General features: G+C 44.8%; 1 protein-coding gene across 1 annotated transcript in view; it reads left to right on the top strand.

The window, feature by feature from the left end:
- TOPAZ1 (testis and ovary specific TOPAZ 1) overlaps positions 1-23,725 on the top strand; it is a 594,775-nt gene that overhangs the window by 339,372 nt on the left and 231,678 nt on the right. The gene's annotated exons all lie outside the window — the stretch shown is intronic.

The raw sequence follows: 23,725 nt of genomic DNA, 5'->3' as shown, positions 1-23,725 counted from the left end.
TCGGACTCGGTGATCCCAACTATGTTGAGTGCACAGCAATCTTCTTCTCTGAAGACATATCTTTGTACCTGGAAGGCCTACTTCACAAACCACCATTTGAAAATATCAGAGAGTTTGCCCTGTTGACTCTTTCCCAGAAAGTGGTCTTTCTAGTGGCCATCACATTGGCCAGGAGGGTTTCGGAACTGACGGCCTTGTCCTGTAAGTCACCCTATCTGGTTATCCACAAGGATAAGGTGGTGTTGCGTCCACAACCGTCTTTTCTGCCGAAGGTACTCTCAATGAGGACATTGTGTTACCATCTCTGTGTCCTAAGCCGACACATCCTACGGAGGTGGCCCTTCATGCTTTGGACGTGGTTTGGGCTCTGAAGGTGTATTTGTCTGCCATGGCTCCCTTCTGGAAGTCAGACTCACTGTTTGTTTTGGTGGCTGGTCCAAAGTAAGGCATGGCGGTCTCGTCGGCCACCATTTCCAGGTGGATCAGACAGATTGCAGTACAAGCCTACGACTTGAAGGGGCAGGTGTCCCCCTTTCCGGTCATGACCCACTCCACGAGGGCAATTGGAACGTCTTGGGCCTTCCGACATCAAGCGTCTGCCGCTCAAGTGTGTAAAGCGGCGACCTGGTCATCTGTCCACACTTTTACAGAGTTCTACAAGGTTGATGTCAGTGCATCGGGTGATGCCCGTTTCGGCCTCAAAGTTTTGCAGGCGGCTGTATAGTTGCAATTGTATATGCAACTTTTTCCCTGATTTTTTTTGGGTAAAAATGCAGTACCGTTAAGCTAATGCACTGTTGCATTCATTACTGCAGTTTGTGGTTCGGGTGGAGGGTAGTGCTTCTCTGTTGAGGAGGACCCTGTTGTGGTGGTTTTTCCACACACTGTATTTTTTTTATTTTTTTTATTTATTTTTATTTTTTTTGATAAATTTTGTGCTAGCTCCCACATGCCATGGTGGATGACGTTTTATGCTGTTTTCCCACCCCTCGTTTTGGCACTGCTAGGGGACGTCCCAATGGTCTAAAGAGAGAAGCTGTGTCAGTCGGTGAATATAAGAGAAAATATAATTTTTTGTACTCGCTGTAAAATCCTTTTCTCTGTAATTCACCGACTGACACAGCACCCGCCCCTCATATTTTTCCTTAAGTTATACTGCTTGTTGACGTACTGAGGCTGCAGTAGCATGCTGAGGGGTTGTTACCTAAGGGAACGCCCTTTGGGCGGAACTAGAAAGTTCTACTTTTATTATCGCATGTTAGCATGTAATGCCTAGTCTTCTCCTGAAGGTGGCATAACAACCCAATGGTCTAAAGAGAGAAGCTGTGTCAGTCGGTGAATTACAGAGAAAAGGATTTTACAGTGAGTACAAAAAATCTTTTTTTTTTTTTTTTTAGGCTAAAGGTTATCAAATAAAAGCTGATCACTGTTAGCACCCCTGTCAGTGTTGCCTGTAAATGGTTTGTCTCAACCCAGTAACTGCAAGATAGCTTGTTCTGCCGAAAAACAGGCTTCTTTTACTTTTATTTTCACTTTCAGTGATAATGGTAAACAGGTGAATCTCCCTAATGGGGGACACAGACCGCAATAACAATCACAGGAGAACAAATGGTTCTTTTACAGTGGAAAGTTAAAAAGCTTCCTGCGAGCCTCTTACCTTCTTAAAATGCAGAGCACCTCAATGCTCTACCCAGGCTTCAACATCAAAACTAAGTTAAGCCTTTCCTTTTGGCTTAAGACTTGGCCCACAACGCCCACCAAGTTATCCTCCAACCCCCTTTTCCACTAAAAGGATACCCTCTTCACCAGGGAGGGGTGGGAATGTCTGATACAATTTGCTTCTTTCCGGGTCACTGATGTGTCAAGCTTTAACCACTTCAATACAGGACACTTTCGCCCCCTTCCTTCCCAGCCCAATTTTCAGCTTTCATCGCTCTAGCGCTTTCAGTGACAATTGCGCGGTCATGCTACACTGTACCCAAATGACATTTTTATCATTTTGTTCGCACAAATAGAGCTTTATTTTGGTGGTATTTATTCACGACTCCATTTTTTTTTTTTTGCGATATTAGCGCAAAAAAAGCGGAAATTTGGAAAAAAAACTATATTTTCTTTTTTCCATTTTAAAATAAATCCAATAAAATCAAATTTTGTCATAAATTTAAGCCAAAATGTATTCTGCTACATGTTTTTGGTAAAAAAAATTCCGTTAAGTGTATAATAATTGGTTTGTGTGATCACGGACATATATACAGATAATCATTGGGACATGTGATTTTAGTGGGACGTATGTGGGGGACATGTTTTTATTATTAGGGACATGTGTTTTTATTATTTGGGAACATGTATCTTTTGGGGACATGTGTGTTTTGGGGACATATGTGGGGACATTGTGTTTTATACTGTGTGGTGTGTTGTGTGTTTACACTAGACTGGTGATCAGTGAGTAAAAAGCTGTAAAAACAGCTCATACTCACTGACCATCAGCTGGCTGCAGCAATCTGCTCTCCTCTCCTCAGCGATGACTTCTGTGTGAGGAGAGGAGGAGCCGATTGCCTAGCAACCGGCTATTTGTTTACATCACATGACGGCCGTGATTGGACAGGGCCATCATGTGATCAGGAGGGCCAATCAGAGAGCCCTCCTGCCGATCCGAGATGCGCCGTGTCCGGGTGACACAAGCGCGCGCGATCCCGCTCCTTCTGAAGGACGTTCAGAAGTAGACGGCTCCCACCCGGCCGTATATGTGCATTGGCCGGGTGGGAAGTGGTTAAAGAGGAGTTCCGCCCACCCCTTTAAAAGTCAGCAGCTACACATACTGTAGCTGCTGACTTTTAACAGGATACTTACCTGTCCTAGAGTCTAGTGATGTCCGCACTGCAGCCGAACCGTGTAGCCCTTCGGTTTCACAGTTGATCGTGTCCACCAAAGGTGCCAAATGTGGCATGGGGGGGATCGGATGGGTGGAACTCTGCTCTAAAATAAAATTGTGGTTTCAAATGGCTAGATAATGGTACAATTCAAATCGACAGCCCTTGGCCAAAAGTTTTGAGAATGACACAGATATTAATTTTCACAGTCTGCTGCTTCATTGTTTTTAGATATTTTTTTTAGCTGTTACTATGGCATACTGAAGTATTATTACAAGCATGTCATAAGTGTCAAAGGCTTTTATTCACAATTACATTACGTTTTTGCAAAGAGTCAATATTTGCAGTGTTGACCTTTCTTTTTTTTCTTTTTTTTCTTTTTTTTTTAGACCTCTGCAATTCGCCCTGGCATGCTGCCAATCAACTTCTGGGGCACATTCTGACTGATGGCAGCACATTCTTGCATAATCAATGCTTGCCGTTTGTCAGAATGTGTGTGGTTATTTTTGTTCACCCACCTCTTGAGGATTAACAAGTTCTCAATGGGAGTGAGGTCTGGGAAGTTTACTGGCCATGGACCCAAAATGTCAATGTTTTGTTTCCCAAGCCACTTGGTTATCACCTTTGTCTTATGGCAAGGTGCTTCATCAAGCTGGAAAGGTATTGTTCATCACCAAACTGTTTTTGGGTGATTGTGAGAAGTTGCTCTCGGAGGTTGTTTTTGTACCATTCCTTATTCGTGACTTATTCTTATTAAGAATGCCTTAGGCAAAATTGTGAGTAAGCACACTCCCTTGGCTGATGAGCGACCCCACACATGAATGGCCTCAGGATGTTTTACTGTTGGCATGACACAGGACTGATGGTAGGGCTCATCTTTTCTTCTCCAGACAAGGTTTTTTCTGGATGCCCCAAATAATTGGAAAGGTTATTCATTAGAGAAAATTACTTTACCCCAGTTCTCAATTGTCCAATCCCCTGTACATTTTGCAGAATATCAGTCTGTCCCTGATGTTTTTCCTGGAGAGAAGTGACTTCTTTGCTGACCTTCGTAACACCAGGCCATCCTCCAAAATTCTTCGCCTCGCTGTGCGTGTAGATGCACTCACACCTGCCTTCTGCAATTCCTGAGCAAGCTCTTCACTGGTGGTGCCCCTATCCTGTGGCTGAATGAACTGTATGAGACAGTCCTAGCGCTTGCTGGACTTTCTTGGGTGCTCTGAAGCCTTCACAACAATTGAACCTCTCTCCTTGAAGTTCTTGATGGTTCGATAAATGGTTGATTTAAGTGCAATCTTAGTAAGCAGCAATATCCTTGCCTACGAATCCCCTTTTGTGCAAAGCAATGATGACTGCACATGTTTCCTTGCAGGTAACCATGGTTAACAGAGGAAGAACAATGATTTCAAGCACCACCCTCCTTTTAAAGCTTCCAGTCTGTTATTCTAACTCAATCAGCATTAGAGAGAAATTTCCAGCCTTGTTGTCCTCAACACTGACACCTGTGTTAATGAGAGAATCACTGAAATTATGTCAGCTGGTCCTTGGTGGCAAGGCTGAAATGCAGTGGAATTTTTTTTTTTGGGATTAAGTTAATTCTCATGGCAAAGAGGGACAATTCATTGCAATTCACCTGATCACTCTTCATAACATTCTGGAGTATATTCAAATTGCCATCATAAAAGCTGTGGCAGCAGACTTTGGGAAATTAGTATTTCTGTCATTCTCAAAATGTTTGCCCAGGGCTGTATACCCCTTACTGCTTTTTCCAAATGAACCAAAGTCTTCTCAAGTACCCTCACAGTGCAGATTAGAAGGATTCCTTTTTCGTCTGGTATGAACACAGGCATTTCAATTCCAGAGATTACTCTGTGCCTTCTTTTCTGGCCTTCCTACAATTGAGACTTAACCAGAACTTGGTCTTAAATGCTGTTAAGGGACGGGTTTTGGCCTTGTCCATTTGTTGTTTACTATTGCTTGGGTATGTCCAAGGGTCTATGAATATCAAGCCTGTGTCCTGTACTATAATTTGGATAAAAGGAATATTTACTTGTAAATTCAATATATTTGAGTATAGGACGCAGGACACCCTCCCCTGTGTCCATTTGTTACTCTGAAGCTTTGCCAATGTTCAAGTACCAGCCAAGGTCTATGATTATCAAGTCTGTGTCCTGTACTGTACTCCAAGATATGATATGTGCAAGCAAATCGAAATTCCTATTTTTTTCCTCCACTTTTAATATGGCTGTTCTCCAAATGCTCTGATATTTTACCTCTGTGAAAAATGTACTTGTAATTAAACTGGCTGCTTAGAAAATTTGGCCAATCTTGTATTTGTGTGTGAGTGTTGTATCTTGTCAGCCATCAATGAAAGCAGGAAGGAACTCCCATCAAATGTGTTTATCTTAGTTTTAGAGTACAGGACACAGGCAAAATATTCATACACCATGGGTTTTAGGTGTGTACTTTCAGGTGATTGGACACTGGCAAAGCTTTAGAGAATACACCCTCTGGGTGCCTCCCCTATAACCCCCCTATTTAATTGTGTTCTACTGTATGAAGGTGATGGATCTTGTCTCATTTGCAGTTAAAATCAACCTTTGCATAACTAGTTTATTATTTTTCAATGAAGCCCTGACTGTCTTCTAATGCCAGCACAGAAACGGTGTATCTGGATCAGTGCAATTTCAGTAAAGCCTTGGGAGCTGTACCCGGACCCTGTGCTATGGAGACGGCTTATATATTTTACTTTTGGCACTGGATCCCTCATAGGTGCTTGCCTTGGCACTTGGTGCAATGCGTGAGTAGCCACAGAGTGTTATACAGGTCCAGGATCATGGTCCATTGCTATGGAACCCAGTCCCTGAAGACTCCTTTGAGGTACTCTCACCAAGACGGGCAAAGACTGGTCTTTTATTAACAGTCCACCATCATGGACAGCTAAGACAGTGTCACCCTGTATCTCTGACAATTACCATATCATTTTACTACATGCCTAATTTACTTACTATTTACTCTGCCCCTCTGGCCACTCATCCTGTTTGAAAGTTACATTTCTAGAGGTAACCTTTTTGTTTTTCAATTGTACATATTTCCTTGGGATGTGGTTGAGCTATGGCCAGTCTTGGATATGATTTATAGCAGTCTGTTCAATGTCGACCATTACTGTAAAAACAGGGCTACATTTGGCTTAGACTTAACTTACAGCGTAAACTTTTTTAAACTGGCACTAAAATTCAATCAAACTCAGGTGGATGACCAGATGTTACATCACACCAGTGGTTGTATGCTTTACCGCCACTTCCATTTAGGGCCCTTATAAGGTAGGTAACATCTTCCCGGAAAGTCAGTCAGTGCAAAATTGCAGGCTCTGCTGAAGGGCTGCACAGCACTCCACCTCAGAATGACCATGCATCCCTTGTACTGGAGGCTTTAACACCGATGTCAGCATTCAATTCTATTTCAGGCATGCAACAAACTGCCTTTTTGACTAAGGTTGTAGGCTTAAAGGAGTTGTAAAGGCAGAAGGTTTTTTTAACCACCTGTGTGTAACAGCCTCCTCAGCACCCCCCAATTACCTACCTGAGCTCCTTCTCTCTCCAGCAATGTCCACGATACCCTCAGCCATCCAGTACACTCCTCCTGATTAGCTGAGACAGAGCAGTGGCGCTATTGGCTCCCGTGGCTGTCAATCAAAGTCAGTCAGGCAATAAGGGGAGAGAGGGGACAGGACCACGTCAGGGCTTCGTGTCTGAATGGATACGCGGAGCACTGACTCGGCTTGGGTGACAACCTGTAACAAGCTCCTGGCTTAGGGGCACTGAAAGGAGGGAGGGGCTAGGAGCAGCAAAGAGGGACCCAAGAAAAGGAGGATCTAGGCTGCTCAGTGCAAAACCAACTGCACAGAGGAGGTAAGTATAACATGTTTGTTAAAAAAAAAAAAAGCAAGCCTTTACAATCACTTTAATACTGCCATCTTTGTCCCTGGCCCAAAACGCTATGCCTCTTTTTCTGTTTCTCAACTGGAGTCAGATCTCGATATACTAATTCTGGAGAATGCAAAGAGAATGGAGACACAGAAGGGAATGAAGGGGGTAATTGAGGTAGTATTTGAGAATTTTTCCACAGGTTGTCACTGTATTGAAGAGGGAGCTTCCCGCAACATGCTTTCTAATGTTGAAAAGCTCATTGTCTGTCCGCCTTGGCATGAAGCAACCTGAATCTCTTCCATCTCACCATGCTCCTTTTGGTACAAAGAGGTATGTAAAATGCTGCAAATCATTCTGTGTTCCAGAACAGATTTTAAAAAGTGGACTGATTTTGTCTTAAACAAACCTCTTAGTGTTCCTATTAAAGATGTTCTTTCTTTCAAAGATTCTGCAGATTGAAAATTTGAGATGCCCTTAAAGCAGGGCTCGACAAACTCCAGGCACCAGGTTGCATTTGCGACTAGAATTGGCGACTTGGAATAGCACGGCTGGGGTATCCTGTCTCCGTGCGCACTCCCCCCTGACCCTGCGCAATTGTGTTGGGCCGCGTTGGCCAGTAATTGAGGCCACAATTTTGCAGCCTTCTGCAGTCCTATGCTTCCTTCTGAAATCTGGCACCCTCTTGTGCCCATTGGTATGACAAGACAACCAGCAATGCTAATGGAGCTTCCCCTGCCTGTTTTCACTTCCCACCCATCTCCTTCCCTTTATTTAACATTATATATATAAAAAAAATTATTCTAACACCCTAGAGAATAAAATGGCAGTCATTGCAATACTTTGTCACACTGCATTTGCGCAGCGGACTTACAAGCGCACTTTTTTTGGGAAAAAATAGAACAGTAGGCCTATTTTTTTTATTTTATATTGTGAAAGATAATGTTACGCCGAGTAAATTGATACCCAACATGTCACGCTTTAAAATTGCGTCCGCTCGTGGAATGGCAACAAACTTTTACCCTTTAAAATCTCCATAGGCGTTGTTTAAAAAATTCTACAGGTTCCATGTTTTGAGTTACAGAGGAGGTCTAGGGCTGGAATTATTTCTTTCGCTCTACCAATCGCGGCGATACCTCACATGCATGGTTTGAACACAGATTTCATATGCGGGCGCTACTCAGGTATGCGTTCGCTTCTGCATGCAAACTCGGCAGGACGGGGCATGTTTAAAAAAAATTCTCTTACGTTCACCGACTGACACAGCTCCTTTCTTAGACCATTGGGTTGTTATACCACCTTCAGGAGAGGACTAGGCAGAACATGTTATAATAAAACTAGAACTTTCTAGTTCCGCCCAAGGGGCGGTCCCTTAGGTAACAATCCCTCAGCCTGCTACTGCAGCCTCAGTTTTTTTCTGCCTAGTGAAGCAGAAGGACCTAGGAACCCTGCTGGCCCATTGGCCCGTGGATTTTTCTACAGAAGTTTTGCTTTTTGCGCAAGATTAAAGATCCTATGATCTGCTATCAACAGCCGGCTGGGTGACAGGCTGGATACTCTTATCCTTGTTGTCTCCAGCCTGGCCAGCGAGCGTGTGCAGACCAGAGCTCTGTGCTGGGTCGGCCATGACATGCTCCAGCTCCAGGTGCGGCCGGTGGGCGTAAAGCCAGCAGCCACCCCATACTGATCTTAGAGTGGGTCTGTGATGGAATGTCTCCCAGCTCTTTAGGACTGGTAAGTACAGCTCTCCCTGCCTCTGTGGGGCTGAGCAGTTGGCCATTCCCTGGGAGGTCGATTCGGGGGGTCCCTCACCTCTCTCTCTTCTCTCCCTGTCCCCATCTTCCCTCCCCCCTTCCCTGTGAGGGATGCTGCTTGGGCTGCTGAGCGGTGTGTGCGCTATAGACAGGGGCTCTCTCCGGGGGTTCTCTCACCTGGGGGGGACTGCGCTGGATAGCTGTGCCCAGCAGTAGGTCTCTCCCCTGAGGTGTCTGGAGGCTGTGTCTATTGATCGCTGTAGCGCTGTTTCACCATTTCTCTGCCTGCTTTTTCACTGTCCCTCATGGCATACAGTGCTCGGCTGCCATTTTTGGTTTGACCAGGGAGCAGCATGCTCTGTCTCCATTTTCCTGTAGCCCGGTGACCATTTTCCCTGTGATTATGTCCTTTATACTGGAGGCTCGGCAGCCATTTTCTTGAAGCCAGAACAAGTTTTTCAGCTTCAGCGCTATTCAAAACAGCTTAGCACAGCGCAGTTTGGTCTCTTATGCATCCGAGAGCTGACACAGGCAGAGAGCTGGACGGTGCAGAACTCGGTCAGGGTGGTGAGTCCTGCGGGAGGAGCCCCTCAGCCAGCATTAGTTAGGAGGGTGGGACCATCCCTGTCCTAAGTCCCCAACAGGTGTCACACAGGATAAAGTCAGCATGGCTTCAGAAACTGGTGTTTCTTCCCCCGAAATCCGGACAATTGCAACCATTCGCCTGCAGACAGTGCAGTGCCTCTGGACGCTTTGTGACGGTCCTTAATCATGCGTTGCCAAGATGGAGATGGTGCGTGGGTGCAAGCTGGTAAAAAACGGCTCCTGCATCCGTCCTCTGGGCAGAGCTCTGACGCAGACTCGGGCCCTGCTGAGGCTGGTGACCCCTGTTATGTCTTTCAGATGATGCTGACCAGGACCAATCGGACAGTGTGGACGAGTCCCCGTCCGGGTCCGTGCTTGACAAAACGCTAGTTGGTGCACTTATCACAGCTGTGCCCGATACCCTGGAAATTCAGGAGCCAGCACATCCCTCTGCTGATGTAGCGGCCCCTTTTGGGTCCCGTAAGCCAACCCGTACACCTAAGGTGTTTCCGTATCTGACTTATTTAGATAAGTTCATTTACAGGAATAGGGGCGATCGCAACAGACCTTTTTAGGTCCCAAAACGCATGGCGGTACGTTCCCCCCGAGGAGAGCCTTCCTTATAAGAGTCGGCTCCTCCGGTCGTGGACCCCTAGTATCCAGGTTAAACAAGTAACCACGATCCCGGTAGAAGGGGTTCCTATGTTTAAGACCCCACGAGCAGGGACCGAGGCAGTGGCCCGTTCCTTATTTTACGGTTGGGGGGTCAGCAATGCGGCCAGTACTGACCACAGCACTTGTGTCACAGACACTTGCTGAATGGGCAATATTTTGCACCACAAAATGGAGAAGCAGCAGGTTACTCCCGTCTGCGTGGAGTAAGGTGGCTCTGGATACGTGTCCTCTGTTATCCAGAGTTTCAGTGTCAGCAGTGGTGCTGAGGTGCCTGATTTGGCTGAAAGTCTGGTCGGCGGACCAGACATTTTAGGAAAAGACCTTGACAGATTTACCCTTCCTTGATGAGCAGCTCTTGAGAGCCTCGTTGGATGACATTAAGAATGTGGCAGATGGAAAGTGTACCTAGCTCCCACAGACCAAGAAGACTGAGGAGTCACGGCGCTGGCAAGGGCTCTCCTTTTCCGTTCAAAAGAGGTTTTTACGTCAGTCCGGGACTTCGGCAAAATGCTCCAAGTCCAGCAGGACGAACCTTGATGATGGAAACGTCCCTGAATCCACAAGGCTGGCATGCCTGCGAGGACGTGTTTCCACATGAAGGTTTGCCCCCACCCGTCATATGGGTGGGGAGGTCGCCTTTGGGAGTTGCAACCCGGTGGACCTCTCAGCTACCTGGCCAATGGGTCTGCTAACTGATTTCCTTGGCTGCAAGATAGTTTCTCTCTTGGCCAATAACAGATCTTCCCTCCCAGCACACCCTTGCTCCTGGCTCGCTGGGAGGCCCCATGGGGGTAGTATGGGACCTGCTAAACGTCAGGGTGATAGCGTCTGTTCCGGTGTCGGAAAGTTGCCAGGGGTTCTACTCCAATCAGTTTGTAGTCCCCAAAGAAGGAAGGGGTACGTCCAACGTTGGACCTAAGGAGCCTCAATTGCCTTATGTAGAAAGGCTCAGTGTGAAATCGGTTCACCCAGTTGTCGCTGCACTCCATCAGGGGGACTCCCTGGCGTCTCTGGACATCCACGTGCATTCCCACACATACCCATATGCTTCTGGCATCAAGGGGTTCTGCAAAATGCAGTCGGGGAAGCCTACTACCAGTTTGTAGCTCCCCCTTTTTTTGTTTGACTTCAGCACCCCAAGTCCTTACCAAGGTATTGACTTAAATTTGGGCGTTGTTTAGACAACGCGGGATCGCAATCGTGAGCTACTAGGACGAGCTCCTTCTGAGAGCATTTTGTGCCTCAGAATTTAAGGAGGATGTGGCGATCACCATGTAACCCTGCAGCTATTGGGTGACTGTTGAACCTAAAAGGTCAGTGTTTTCACAGATTCAGTGCCGGAGAGCCTAGGCTTATCGCTGGACTCCATGGAAGCGAGAGTTTCTCCCTTCAGACAACTGCAGACTCTCAGAGCCGCAGTAAAGCTATCGCTGATCCACAGGTGGTAATCACTGCGTTTCTGCATGCGAGTTCTGGGCCTCATGGTGACCTGCTTTGAGACTGTACTGCACGCCCACGTTCCACCAGAGTCTCGCAGAAGGAGATATTAACACAATGGGACATATCTCCGTTACCCCTGGATCAGCAGATTCAGGTGAGCCAGTCAGTCAGGGACCCCCTGCTCTGGTGGCTGAGGTCCCAGGTACTTCGGTCTGGGAAGTAATTTCTACCTTTACATTGGACTGTGATCACAGCAGACTTTGAGACAGGAGCTTCTGTGTCAAGGTCTGCTTCTCCATCTTGGTTTTTACCATAGCTGGGTTTATCGGTATGGCTGCTTTGAACCAGGTGCTAAGGTACCGAGACCTATCGGACTTGGTGATCTCAACTAGGTTGAGAGCACGGAATTCTTCTTGGAAGATAGACCGTCGTGCCTGGAAGGCATACATCTCTATGTGTAAGGAGACAGTATGACATCCATGCACTATTCAGTTTCCAGGATCCTGCTGTTTCTACAGCGAGTAGACCAGAAGTTGGTTTAAGCACCATTAAGGGACAAATGTCAGCCTAGGTTGTTTTTTTTACAGCGACTCCTGGCGTCTCACTCTCGAGTGAGCACTTTTGTTCAAGGGGTCCGACATGTAGTCCCTCCGGTGCATCCACCGTTATCCTGTGGATCTGATCCTGGTGTTAACGGCGTTTCAGAAATAGCCATTGAAAATGTCAGTTGACTCTTTTTCAGACAGTGGTCTTCATAGTGGCCGTTAAATCAGCCAGGATGGTCCTGGAAATTCCCTTGTTGACTCTTTCCAGAAAGTGGTCTTTCTAGTGGCCGTTACTCCGGCCAGGAGGGTTTTGGAACTGGCGACCTTGTCTTGCAAGTTTCCCTATCTGGTTATCTATTAGAATAAGGTGGTGTTGTGTTCGCAACCTTCTTTTCTGCCGAAGGTGGTTTCGGCGTTCCACATCAATGAAGACATTGTGTTACCACCTCTGTGTCCTAAATTGACACATCCTAAGGAGATGGCCCTCTGTTCCCTGGACATGGTTCGGGCTCTGACGGTGTATTTGTCTGGTATGGCTCTCTCTTGGAAGTCAGACTCCTTGTTTGTTTCGTTGGCTGGTCCGAAAAAAAGGCATGGCGGTCGTCGGCCACCATTTCCAGGTGGATCAGACAGATTGCGGTACAGGCATATGCCTTAAAGGGGCTGGTGCTTCCTTTTCCGGTCACGGTCCATTCCACCAGGACAATTGGAATGTCTTGGGCCTTCCGACATTAAGCGTCTGTCGCTCAATTGTGTAAAGTGGCGACTTGGTCGTCTGTCCACACTTTTATAAAATTCCTCAAGGTAGATGTTGGTGCATCGATGATGCCTGTTTTGGCCGCAAAGCTTTGCAGGTGGCTGTGTAATTGCAATGCACTTACATTTTTTTTCCTAGTTTTTGGTAAAAACAAAGTAAATGCACTCTTGCATTTGTTACCGCAGTTCTGAGGCGGTCTGGAGGTAGTGACTCCCAGATGAGGCGCACTATGTTTGCTTTTTTTTTTTTTTTTTTTACCCACAAAAAAAAAAAAGCTCTTGGTTTTTCCCACACACTGTTGTTTTTGTGTGTAAAGTTTTTATACTAGTTCCCACATGCCATTATGGGTGAAGTTTTTGTGCTGTTTTCCTACCCCTCATTTTGGCACTGCTTGGGGACATCCCAATGGTCTAAGAAAGGAGCTGTGTCAATTGGTGAACATAAGAGAAAATAGGATTTTTTGTACTCACCGTAAAATCCTGTTCTCTGTAGTTCACGACTGACACAGCATCTTCCCCTCCTATTTTCATCTGTGTTATACTGCTTGTTGACATAATGAGGCTTCAGTAGCAGGCTGAGGGGTTGTTACCTAAGAGATCTCACCCCTTGGGCGGAACTAGAAAGTTCTAGTTTTAGTATAACATGTTAACATGTTCTGCCTAGTCCTTTCCTGAAGGTGGCGCAACGACCCAATGGTCTAAGAAAGGAGCTGTGTCAGTCGGTGAACTACAGAGAAGAGGATTTTACGGTGAGTACATAAAATCCTATTTTTTTTTTCTTATTTATTTCACTTTTATTCCTATTATAAGGAATCTAAAAACCCCTTGTAATAGAAAAAAGCATGACAGGTCCTCTTAAATATGAGATCTGGGGTCAAAAATACCTCAGATCTCATATTTACACAAAAATGCAATAATAAAAACAAATTGTCATTTGAATAAAATTAAATAAAATGTCCCTTTAAGAGCTATGGGCGGTAGCGACGATTTGACCTTGCGTCTGCCCTGCAATGACTTGGAGATGGCGCGGGGCCATCTTCCCCTCACTCGTCTCCATGGCAGGCCAGAGACAGGTCCGGATCACCTCTGCCTTCTGCCCTCTCCTGCCGCCGACAAGTGATATTGTGGCGAATCCGCCGCAGAGAACACTTTTATCTGAAAGGGAACCGCCGGCTCTTGAAGAAGATACCGGAGTTATGGTAGTTAGCTGCTACCATAACAACGGTATTCCTCTTCAAAGACAGGACATATATAGTCATACTGCGGGAAGGAAGTGGTTAATTAAAATCTATTATTTGTCATCTCCATGCTTGGCCCCTTTCACAGGGGCTGTCTGATCAGGTTCGCCTGTCAGTTTTCAGGGTGAATTGTTTGGACCCTTAGCAGGGATATGACAGTCTGGTGTCCCTGCAAGGCAGGAAATAAAGGCAGTCACATTCATTCTAGTTGTCTTTCTGTGTAAATTTAAGATTGGTTCATTTTTATATTGAAAATAAAGCTTTGTCTGTCGTTAAAAAAACAAAAAAAAATCTGGCTCCTAACTTTTTTAGCTGGCTCCTAGATTCCAAGCAAATTTGTCAAGCCCTAAAGGCTCTCTATTCCTCCAGGCCCAGGCCTGTAATCAGATCGCACTGTAGTTTCAGCAAGTCAGACTGCAGCTTAACTGGACTAAGTTAATCAACAATCAACATGATTCAGGGTCATGTACAATTACAGCAATTGCCTTCTGCTCTGCTCTTGTGTGTGGATGCCCTAGAACATGTCATGAGACAAATTTCCCGAATAGTGCCAATCTCTATTCACATGCACAGAATCCCTTGGCAAAAACATTGGACAGCTGAAGTAACTTGTATGACTTTTCCAAGGAAAATGTCTGTTTAGTTAGGCACTTTACCAATGCATCATAGACGCCACAGATGGGGCGCACAGGAAACGCTAACTCTAACTTTAAATGCCGAGTATCTGTCTGCTCTAACCAGGCTTCAACTTCTAAACCTAAGTTCAGCCCTTCCTTTCAGGCGAGGCTTGGTCCAACAAGGTCAGAAATCCTCCCCCAAAGCCCTCTCTTTACAGTGAAGGGTTGCTCCCACCTCTAAGAGTGGAGAGACGTCTGCACCAGTTTTCCCCTCTCTGGGTCACAGATTTCTCAAATCCGTGGGTTCAGTTGGTTTTAAAGGGGTACAAAATAGAATTCAAAACGTTACCACATCACTGTTCTTTCAAATCCACCAAAGACTGTCCAAGGACATTTAGATTTGCAAATTGTTGCGCCAGTATTGGCACAAGAGGCCAAACAGGGGTATATTTGTCCTATTCTGGATTTAAAATCCCTCAACAAATTCCTTCAAATTTTAAAATTTTGCATGGAATCTGCAAGGTCAGTAATTGCTTCTGAGACAAAGACAATGGCAACCAAGATGTCTACAGTGCCTTGCAAAAGTATTCGGCCCCCTTGAACTTTTCAACCTTTTGCCACATTTCAGGCTTTAAACATAAAGATATAAAATTTTAATTTTTTGTGAAGAATCACCAACAAGTGGGACACAATTGTGAAGTGGAACGAAATCTATTGGATATTTTAAACTTTTTTAGTAAATAAAAAACTGAAAAGTGGTGCGTGCAAAATTATTCGGCCCCTTTACTTTCAGTGCAGCAAACTCACTCCAGAAGTTCAGCGAGGATCTCAGAAAGATCCAATGTGGTCCTAAATGACTGATGGTGATAAATAGAATCCACCTGTGTGTAATCAAATCTCTGTGTAAATGCACCTGCTCTGTGATAGTCTCAGGGTTCTGTTGAAAAAGCAGAGAGAGCATCATGAAGACCAATGAACACACCAGGCAGGTCCGTAATACTGTTGTGGAGAAGTTTAAAGCCGGTTTTGGATACAAAAAAGATTTCCCAAGCTTTAAACATACCAAGGAGCACTGTGCAAGCGATCATTTTGAAATAGGAGTATCAGACCACTGCAAATCTACCAAGACCTGGTCGTCCCTCTAAACTTTCAGTTCAGACAAGGAGAAGACTGATCAGAGATGCAGCCAAGAGGCCCGTGATCACTATGGATGAACTGCAGAGAACTAGAGCTGAGGTGGGAGAGTCTGTCCATAGGACAACAATCAGTCGAAAACTGCACAAATCTAGCCTTTATGGAAGAGTGGCAAGAAGAAAGCCATTTCTCAAAGATATCCATAAAGTCTCGTCTAAAGTTTGCCACAAGCCACCTGGGAGACACACCAAACATGTGGAAGAAGGTGCTCTGGTCATATGAAACCAAAATCGAACTTTTTGCCCACTATGCAAAACGATATGTTTGGCGTAAAAGCAACACAGCTCATCACCCTCAACACACCATCCCCACTGTCAAACATGGTGGTGGCAGCATCATGGTTTGGGCCTGCTTTTCTTCAGCAGGGACAGGGAAGATGGTTAAAATTGAGGGGAAGATGGATGCAGCCAAATACAGGACCATTCTGGATGAAAACCTGTTGGAGTCTGCAAAAGACCTGAAACTGGGACGGAGATTTATCTTCCAACAAGACAATGATCCCAAACATACAGCAAAATCTACAAAGGAATGGTTCACAAATAAACGTTTCCAGGTGTTAGAATGGCCAAGTCAAAGTCCAGACCTGAATCCAATTGAGAATCTGTGGAAAGAGCTGAAAACTACTGTTCACAAATGCTCTCCATCCAACCTCACTGAGCTCGAGCTGTTTTGCAAGGAAGAATGGGCAAGAATTTCAGTCTCTCGATGTGCAAAACTGATAGAGACATACCCCAAGCGACTTGCAGCTGTAATCGCAGCCAAAGGTGGCTCTACAAAGTATTAACGCAAGGGGGCCGAATATGCACGCCCCACTTTTCATTTTTTTATTCGTTAAAGAAGTTTCAAAAATCCAATAGATTTCATTCCACTTCACAATTGTGTCCCACTTGTTGGTGATTCTTCATAAAAAATAAAAATGTTATATCTTTGTTTGAAGCCTGAAATGTGGCAAAAGGTTGAAAAGTTCAAGGGGGCCGAATACTTTTGCAAGGCACTGTACATGCATGTTCTCATTTATACACATTATCAGTCCTTTCTGAACCTCACGTTGGCAGCCAGCCACTTCCAGCTTGTAACACTGCCCTTTGGTGTATCCTCTGCTCCTAGAGTGTTCACAAAGGGCTTTGCACCTCTGCTTGTACCTTCTCTGAATTCAAGACAGCCAGGTCACAAGCTATAGACAACCTTCTTCCAGCTGTCAAAATGTCCACATGATAATTCAAATGCTCCATACCTTCAGCTGGTAGAATGTGCATCTGCTCTCTAGCCTTCCCTTTATCTGGAATACTTGGGTCTGGTCCTGGATACATCCCAAGCAAAAGTCTTTCTCCCAGAAGAGAAGATTCCTTTACTCGGAGCACCTGTTCTGGAATTGATATCAAAAAGACATCCCATATTGAGATTCTCCATGAGAGTTTTAGGCCTAATGGTAGCCTCCATCAAAGCAGTACCATCCACTCAACTCTGTTCAAGAACTCTCCAACAAAACATCTTGTCGACTAGGAAAAAGCAGGCTCTTTCTCTTGCTCTTGTTCAGCTACCCAAGGAATTCAATATCTTTGTGAATCACCACCCCAGCCATAACAGTGGGGAAGTCCTTCCTTCCCTATCAATAGAAAGTAATTACAACATACACAAGTTCATCAGGCTTGGGAGGAGTATTCAAATTTCTAACAGTCCAAGGAAACGGGGTCATTGAGGGAAGCCAAACTCCCCACCAACATCTTGGAGCTCAGAGCAGATAGGTTTGTACGGAAGCTCTGGTTCCCCCTTTTGAATGGACACCCAGTGACAGTACTACAACAGAAGAGTACATCAACCATTAAGGGGGCAGCCAGGAGTATAGCTGCTTTGAAGGAAGCAAATCCTATCATCTCTTGAACAGAAACTCACTGTTCTGAGTGGTCCACATCACATGACTCCAGTCTCTGTCTTTAAAGGCATCGCTAAAGGATAGAGGGGTTTCAGAGTCTTTGCTACCTTGCTAAATGCAAGAAAACCCTTCCCCCCCCCCTTCCCCAGGAAGATATATTACCTGGAAATATTTTTTTGCCTGATGTAAAAAACATTCATTTAAATCCCAGAGATTACTGTGTACCTCTCATTCTGGCCTTCCTACAAACAGACCTTGGCCATAAATTAAATCTAAATACCTTTTAAAGGTCAGGTCTCAACCTTTTCCATTCTTTGTCATTGTTCTCACTTGTAAGAACCTTTCTTCAAGCTGTATCTCAAATTAAGTCCCTCTCCTAGCACCCTGTGCATCCTTTGGCACCAAGGACCAGGTCTTCCTTGGATTATTCAAAAAGAAAGCTGCGATAAAAATCATATAGTGCAAAATGATATCATTACCATTATAACATAATTTATCCTGTGTGCAAAATTTTTTTTATAACCACAAGTAAAAGCGTGAACAGTCCAAAAAAGAGGGGAGAGAGACAAGAAGATGAGGCTTCAGTCCATTTAGGTGACTCTGTACAAAACACCCTCCAAGTATGTAGCAAGTGCACCCAGAGAAAGGAATTCCTCCACCACTAGATTCAGTGAGGCTTACCAGCTGACAAGATCTCTTTTTAGGGAGAGCATACGCGCTCGCAAACAAAACCATCAATCCGGTTTCTTTAAAGGACACTGCTGATATCTCCAGCTCGTGTATCCCCTCCTCGGAGCGTCTCCCGTTTCACCACAATCATTTAATGAGATAAAACAGGCTCCCATAGCGTAACTCCATATAAAACTTTTATTTAAACACAATAAAACGAAGATTTCAAACTCACAATTTCAGCCGCATAGATGCGTGTCTATATAGTAACGAGCCGGCCGGCTCTCTCTCACTTACACTGCCCGTCCTTCATAGACCAACGGGGAATGGCGGTGACGTCAGCACGCCGCTCAACCCTACGTCGTTTCATTAAAAGCTGACTTCTTCCTGGGGTACGGGCGGCGCGCTGATCCACCGCCTTAAGTGTACACTGACCGAAATTGTAACCACCCACTTTCGAGCTCCTGGTTACCGCTCCTAATCCGCCATTTTAGAATGGGGCAATAGTGATAACTTGCCCTTACCATTAGTCATATACTATAAACTAATTCAAAAGGGAGAGGGAACCATTTCTTATATTAATAATAGGTTCACTTATGCAAACACTACCATAAACATTAATAGCTCCACTAGGAGTATGTACCTCGGATAGGGGCGTCCCTCTCTGATCCATCATATAAAGTAAGTATATGCAGTTAATCATATAGGGACCCGTAACCACTGCACCATTTATGTACCTCTTTAAAAGTAAAGGTCAAAACGTATATGAAAATTATAAAAATTATATTTAGAAATATAAAAACATTCTTATTTTCAAAACATTTTAAAACATTCTATCTTTCCTTATAAAAATTACTTAAAGGTATATTTCTGCAATATGCGACTCATACAGAATAAATCCACATATAGCAGAAATCCAAAAACTCAACGGGAAATTCATTATCCCCGATCAAAAAAAAGTTACATTGTTCAATTAAAGGCCATGGGTCAACCCCCTAGTGTAGTCATGGGATACGGCCCATAACCGAATTTAAAAAAAAATTAAAAATCTAAAATCAAAAATATTAATGAAATAAAATATAATGAAATAAATTAAAAACTATGGATTAGCGCCCCCCACCTTAATCACGGGGCACACCCATAAAAGTACAATTAACTTTTACAACACCCCCAGGGTCCATTCCAATCAATGTAAATATTGTAAAATAGAAGGACCCTCAGATGCACCACAACACCCACCATGAGAGTGGGCACCCTCAGAAGTTGTCATAAATGGCCAAACCATCAACTAGGCCCGACCAATATACCGTTATCTTATTAGTTAGAACATGTGCTCCACATTGGGGATCCATTCATAAGGCATCTCCCCTTACATAACTAGAATGTGCACACATGAATCATACTCAGTGTGCACACTCCCCTATGTTATATCTAGATATACTGCTCACATCTCCATATTAAGAAAGATGATGTCGGTTAGAGGAATATATTACCAGGGGACTTTTAAATTATTTCCGTTGACAACACTTAGGAGTTATTAAAATGTAAAATCAAGTCAAAACTGTTGGATCTAAACCAGGAACTCGCAAATGGTTCACAGTATAAAGGCCTAACCATTATCTATAAAGGCATTCACGTCAACATCCACATTAAGACCATAAGTTGTATAACACCGTGTTTTATGTATCCACATCATTTCTAGTCTCGACAAGTCCCGCACCAGGGAGCTGCCCCTCCAATGTGCATTGAACTTGTCTATTCCTAAAAATAAAGTGTTTTCTGGATTACGACCATGATGTAAATCGTAATGTTTGGATACAGAATGGAATTTGTATCCATTCTTAATGTTCGTAATGTGTTCTCCCAAACGAACCTGCATGGCTCGCTTGGTCCTACCTATATACTGACGCCCCTTTGGATTATTGGCTCAAGAATCCTGTTGTAGCTGTGGGGAATTCCATTCAATCTTTCAAAACCTATTCAAGATGGATGGCAGCCTGTTGGGCTGTGGAGGATCCCTTAACTCTTTAATTGCAGCTTTTTGGTCTTCCTCAGCCTAGCTTTTGGCATATGAAATTCAGATCCTGCTGGATTGGATATGCGGTAATAGTCTGGAAGTGACCTTCGGACTTTGTGTTCTGTGTGTGTTGTTTTCCAGCGCCTTGGTTTTTGTCAAAGTTGTGTCGCTACATCCAGAGGTATTGGCATTGTCTCAGCACTTACCCTCTTTCTGAAAATTCAGTAAATAGGCTGATTGGGCGAGCACTGGGAGCTACCTCAGTTTCTAGCTCACCACATGTCTTTCGCCGTTGGCTCATTCCCTGTTCCAGCTGCTTTACTAAAGAATGGGATAATGCTGTCGGGCTGAGCACTGACAACATCTCCTGGTATTGCTCACACACTGTGCTCTTTTGCAACATACAGTGTCGAATAAATGTCTCCCCACTGCTGTTTATGTTTGAAAATAATCACCTGTTGCCTTACTGCTGCCTATGTGCAGTGAGTCTGGTCACCTCTTATCTGACCCACGCCTGCTACTAGCTGTGCGGGTGTTTGAGTGACTGAGCCTATACGTTTCCCTACTGCTACATGGGCACAACATATCTTATTCTAGAGATGGGGGAAGGGGGTGAAAGATGAACAAAGGTCACTGTACCGGGGTGCCCCAGCTCACATTGTGTTGACAGTTCTGTCAATGACTTAGAGTGCGCCTACTGATGCCAAAGTCTGCAGCCTGGAGTCATGTTATCTTCTGCTCTTGTAGCCTGTACTTTCCAGGGGGTCCTCTTTGTCAGGTATGGCTGGATCCTCTCCACTCAAAGCAGAGTTTTTTTGCACTGATTTTAGGACCCATATTCACCAGTTATCCCCACAGGTATACTCCAGTTCCCTTTCCTGCTGATTCCATATCTCTCGGGAGTCTGAGGGAGGAGGCTGGTCCTAGCCTCCGAATGTGCATTTCCTGACAGCCTTTGTGACTACACTTCTCCTGCCATTGTAAGCACATCATCCGGCAGTGTCCAAGTCCCAAAGCAGCGGATATTCCCCTCTATAGTGCCTGGCTGCAGCGGCTCTGGTGTAGCAGCTACAGAGGGAGCTACACTCTGGTCTTCCATCTCCAGAGATGTCCAGAAGAGACGTTTTTATCTATTTTTGTTTGTAAGTGCTTCTTTTAAATTTTTTTGATCTCTACAATAAACTTGCTTGGTACCCTATGGTCGACTTGGCACCCCTCTCTTCTGTTCACAGCTTCAGGGTTCCCAGCCTGACGGAGCAGGCAGCCTAACTCAGTATGTAGTCAGCTTACCACTAATTAGAATTTGCCCACAGCCTACAGATGAATCCTTTAACCACTTAAGCCCCGGACCATTTGGCTGGCCAAAGACCAGAGCACTTTCTCTTTCGTTCATTGACGGACACAGCACCTTTAATCGTAAAAACAGCAAAACTGCACAGTACCTACTCGCAATAACCTCTTACTCTGCTTCCAGTAGCTCAGTTTTTTTCTGCCTATTGTAGGAGAAGGACCTGCCTCCCTGTGGGGCCATTGGTCCTGGGATTTTTTTCTTTTTTGGGCTTTTTGATTCCTGTGATCTGCATTCAACAGCCGGGCTGGGAGACAGACTGGATAATATAGATTCTGGTAGTCTCCCCAGCTTGGCCATCGAGTGTGTGCAGACCTTAGTTACGTGCTGGGTCGGCCACAACATGCCCCATCTGATCAAGGGGCGGCCGGCGAGCTATATGCTCTGGGGCACACATATAACCGGGCTACTGCTGTCCGTGTCAGTGTGCCGTGGCTGACAGCCACCCGTACTTCTTGGGTGATTAGTCTGTCCGTGGAATGCATCCAGCAGTCCCTGCAGGATGGGTAAGTATGTTTCCACTTGTCTCGGCAGGGTGGAGCAGTTGGGCATTCCCAGGGAGGTTAACTAGGGGGTCTCTCCCTCTCTTCTCTCCCTGTCCCTTTCCCTCGTCCCCAAGGGACATAACAGTACTCACAGTAAAATCCTTTTCTCTGAAGTTCATTAACAGACACAGCACCCACCCCTCCTATTTATGTTTGTACTGCTTTTTGACGAACTGAGCTGCTGGAAGCAGAGTGAGGTGTTATAGCCAGTAGGACCGCCCCCCTGGGTGGTACTGTGCAGTTTTGCTGTTTTTACATGTTCTGCCTAGTCCTCTCCTGAAGGTGGCGATATAATCTCAGGACAAGATTAAAGGTGCTGTGTCCTTCAATGATCTTCAGAGATAAGGATTTTACAGTGAATACAAAAATCCTATTTTTTGCGATTCGGCATGCCATCGTTTTAACTGACAATTGAGCAATCTGCGACGGTGCTCCCAAGCAAAATTGATGTCCTTCTTTCCCCACAAATAGAGCTTTCTTTTGGTGGTATTTGATCACCTCTGCGTTTTTTTTGTTTTGTTTTTTTTGCGCTATAAACAAAAAAGTAGCGACAATTTTGAAAAAAACACATTTTTTACTTTTTGCTATAATAAATATCCCCAAAATATATATAAGAAAAAACAATTTTCCTCAGTTTAGGCCGATACGTATTCTTCAACATATTTTTGGTATATTGATTGGTCTGCGCAAAAGTTATAGCGTCTACAAAATAGAGGATCGTTTTATGGCATTTTCATAATTTTTTTTTTTACTAGTAATGGCAGCGATCATCGATTTTTATTTTTTTATTATTTTTTTTTATTTTTATCGTGACTGCAACATCATGTCGGACTGATGGACACCTTTGTCGCTATTTTCGGACCATTCACATTTATACAGCGATCGGTGTGATTAAAAATGCATTGATTACTTTCATTTTGACTGGCAGTGAAGGGGTTAACTCTAAGTGACACTGTAGGAGTTAAGTTTGTCCTAGGGAGTGATTCTAAATGTGGGTGGGAGGGGCTATGTGTGACACGACATTGATCACCGCTCCCGATTACAGGGAGCTGTGATCAGTGTCACTAGGCAGAATGGGGAAATGCTTGTTTACATCAGCATTTCCCCGTTCTTCCTCTCCGTTAAACAATCGCGGGTATCCCCGCGGACATTTAGTTCATGGGACCCACGATCACACTCACGGAGCTTGTGGGGTGTACGTGATGACATGGCGGCAAATTTAAAGGGACATACCTCTTCACCCATTTGCCTGTCCGTGCCATTGTGTCGACGTATATATGTACATGCGGCGGTCGGCAAGTGCTTAACAAGCTGCCATTTTTATAGCTATCGATTGTATTTTGTTTCTGTATTTGTAGATATGAATAGCTAGGGCTTATTCACACAGGCTTTCTGCCCGGCGGACTCCACTTTGCATAGTGGGGGATCGATCCACTAAGCAGGCGGATGACAGGTGCCAAGACTCGGCTGCGCAGAGACGGACCTGTCAGAGCCCTGCTTTACTCTATGGGAACTGCCTGTCCGTTTTCATCCGATCCGCCGGACGGATGGAAAATAGGGTTTCCTTCCATTTGTTTTTCACAGATGGGATAGGATAGCGGACATGTCACTGCTGAGGTCCGCTGCTCCATAGGGCTGAATGGAGCATCCGAAAAACTGACAGGCGAATCTGA

The sequence above is a fragment of the Lithobates pipiens genome, unplaced genomic scaffold (genome assembly GCF_037356315.1).
Source record: "Lithobates pipiens isolate NorthernLeopardFrog02 unplaced genomic scaffold, aLitPip1_a1.2 Scaffold_19, whole genome shotgun sequence".
Classification (NCBI taxonomy): Eukaryota; Metazoa; Chordata; class Amphibia; order Anura; family Ranidae; genus Lithobates; species Lithobates pipiens.
The sequence above is the reverse complement of the archived record's forward strand: the minus strand, read 5'-3'. Positions and strand labels throughout refer to the sequence as shown.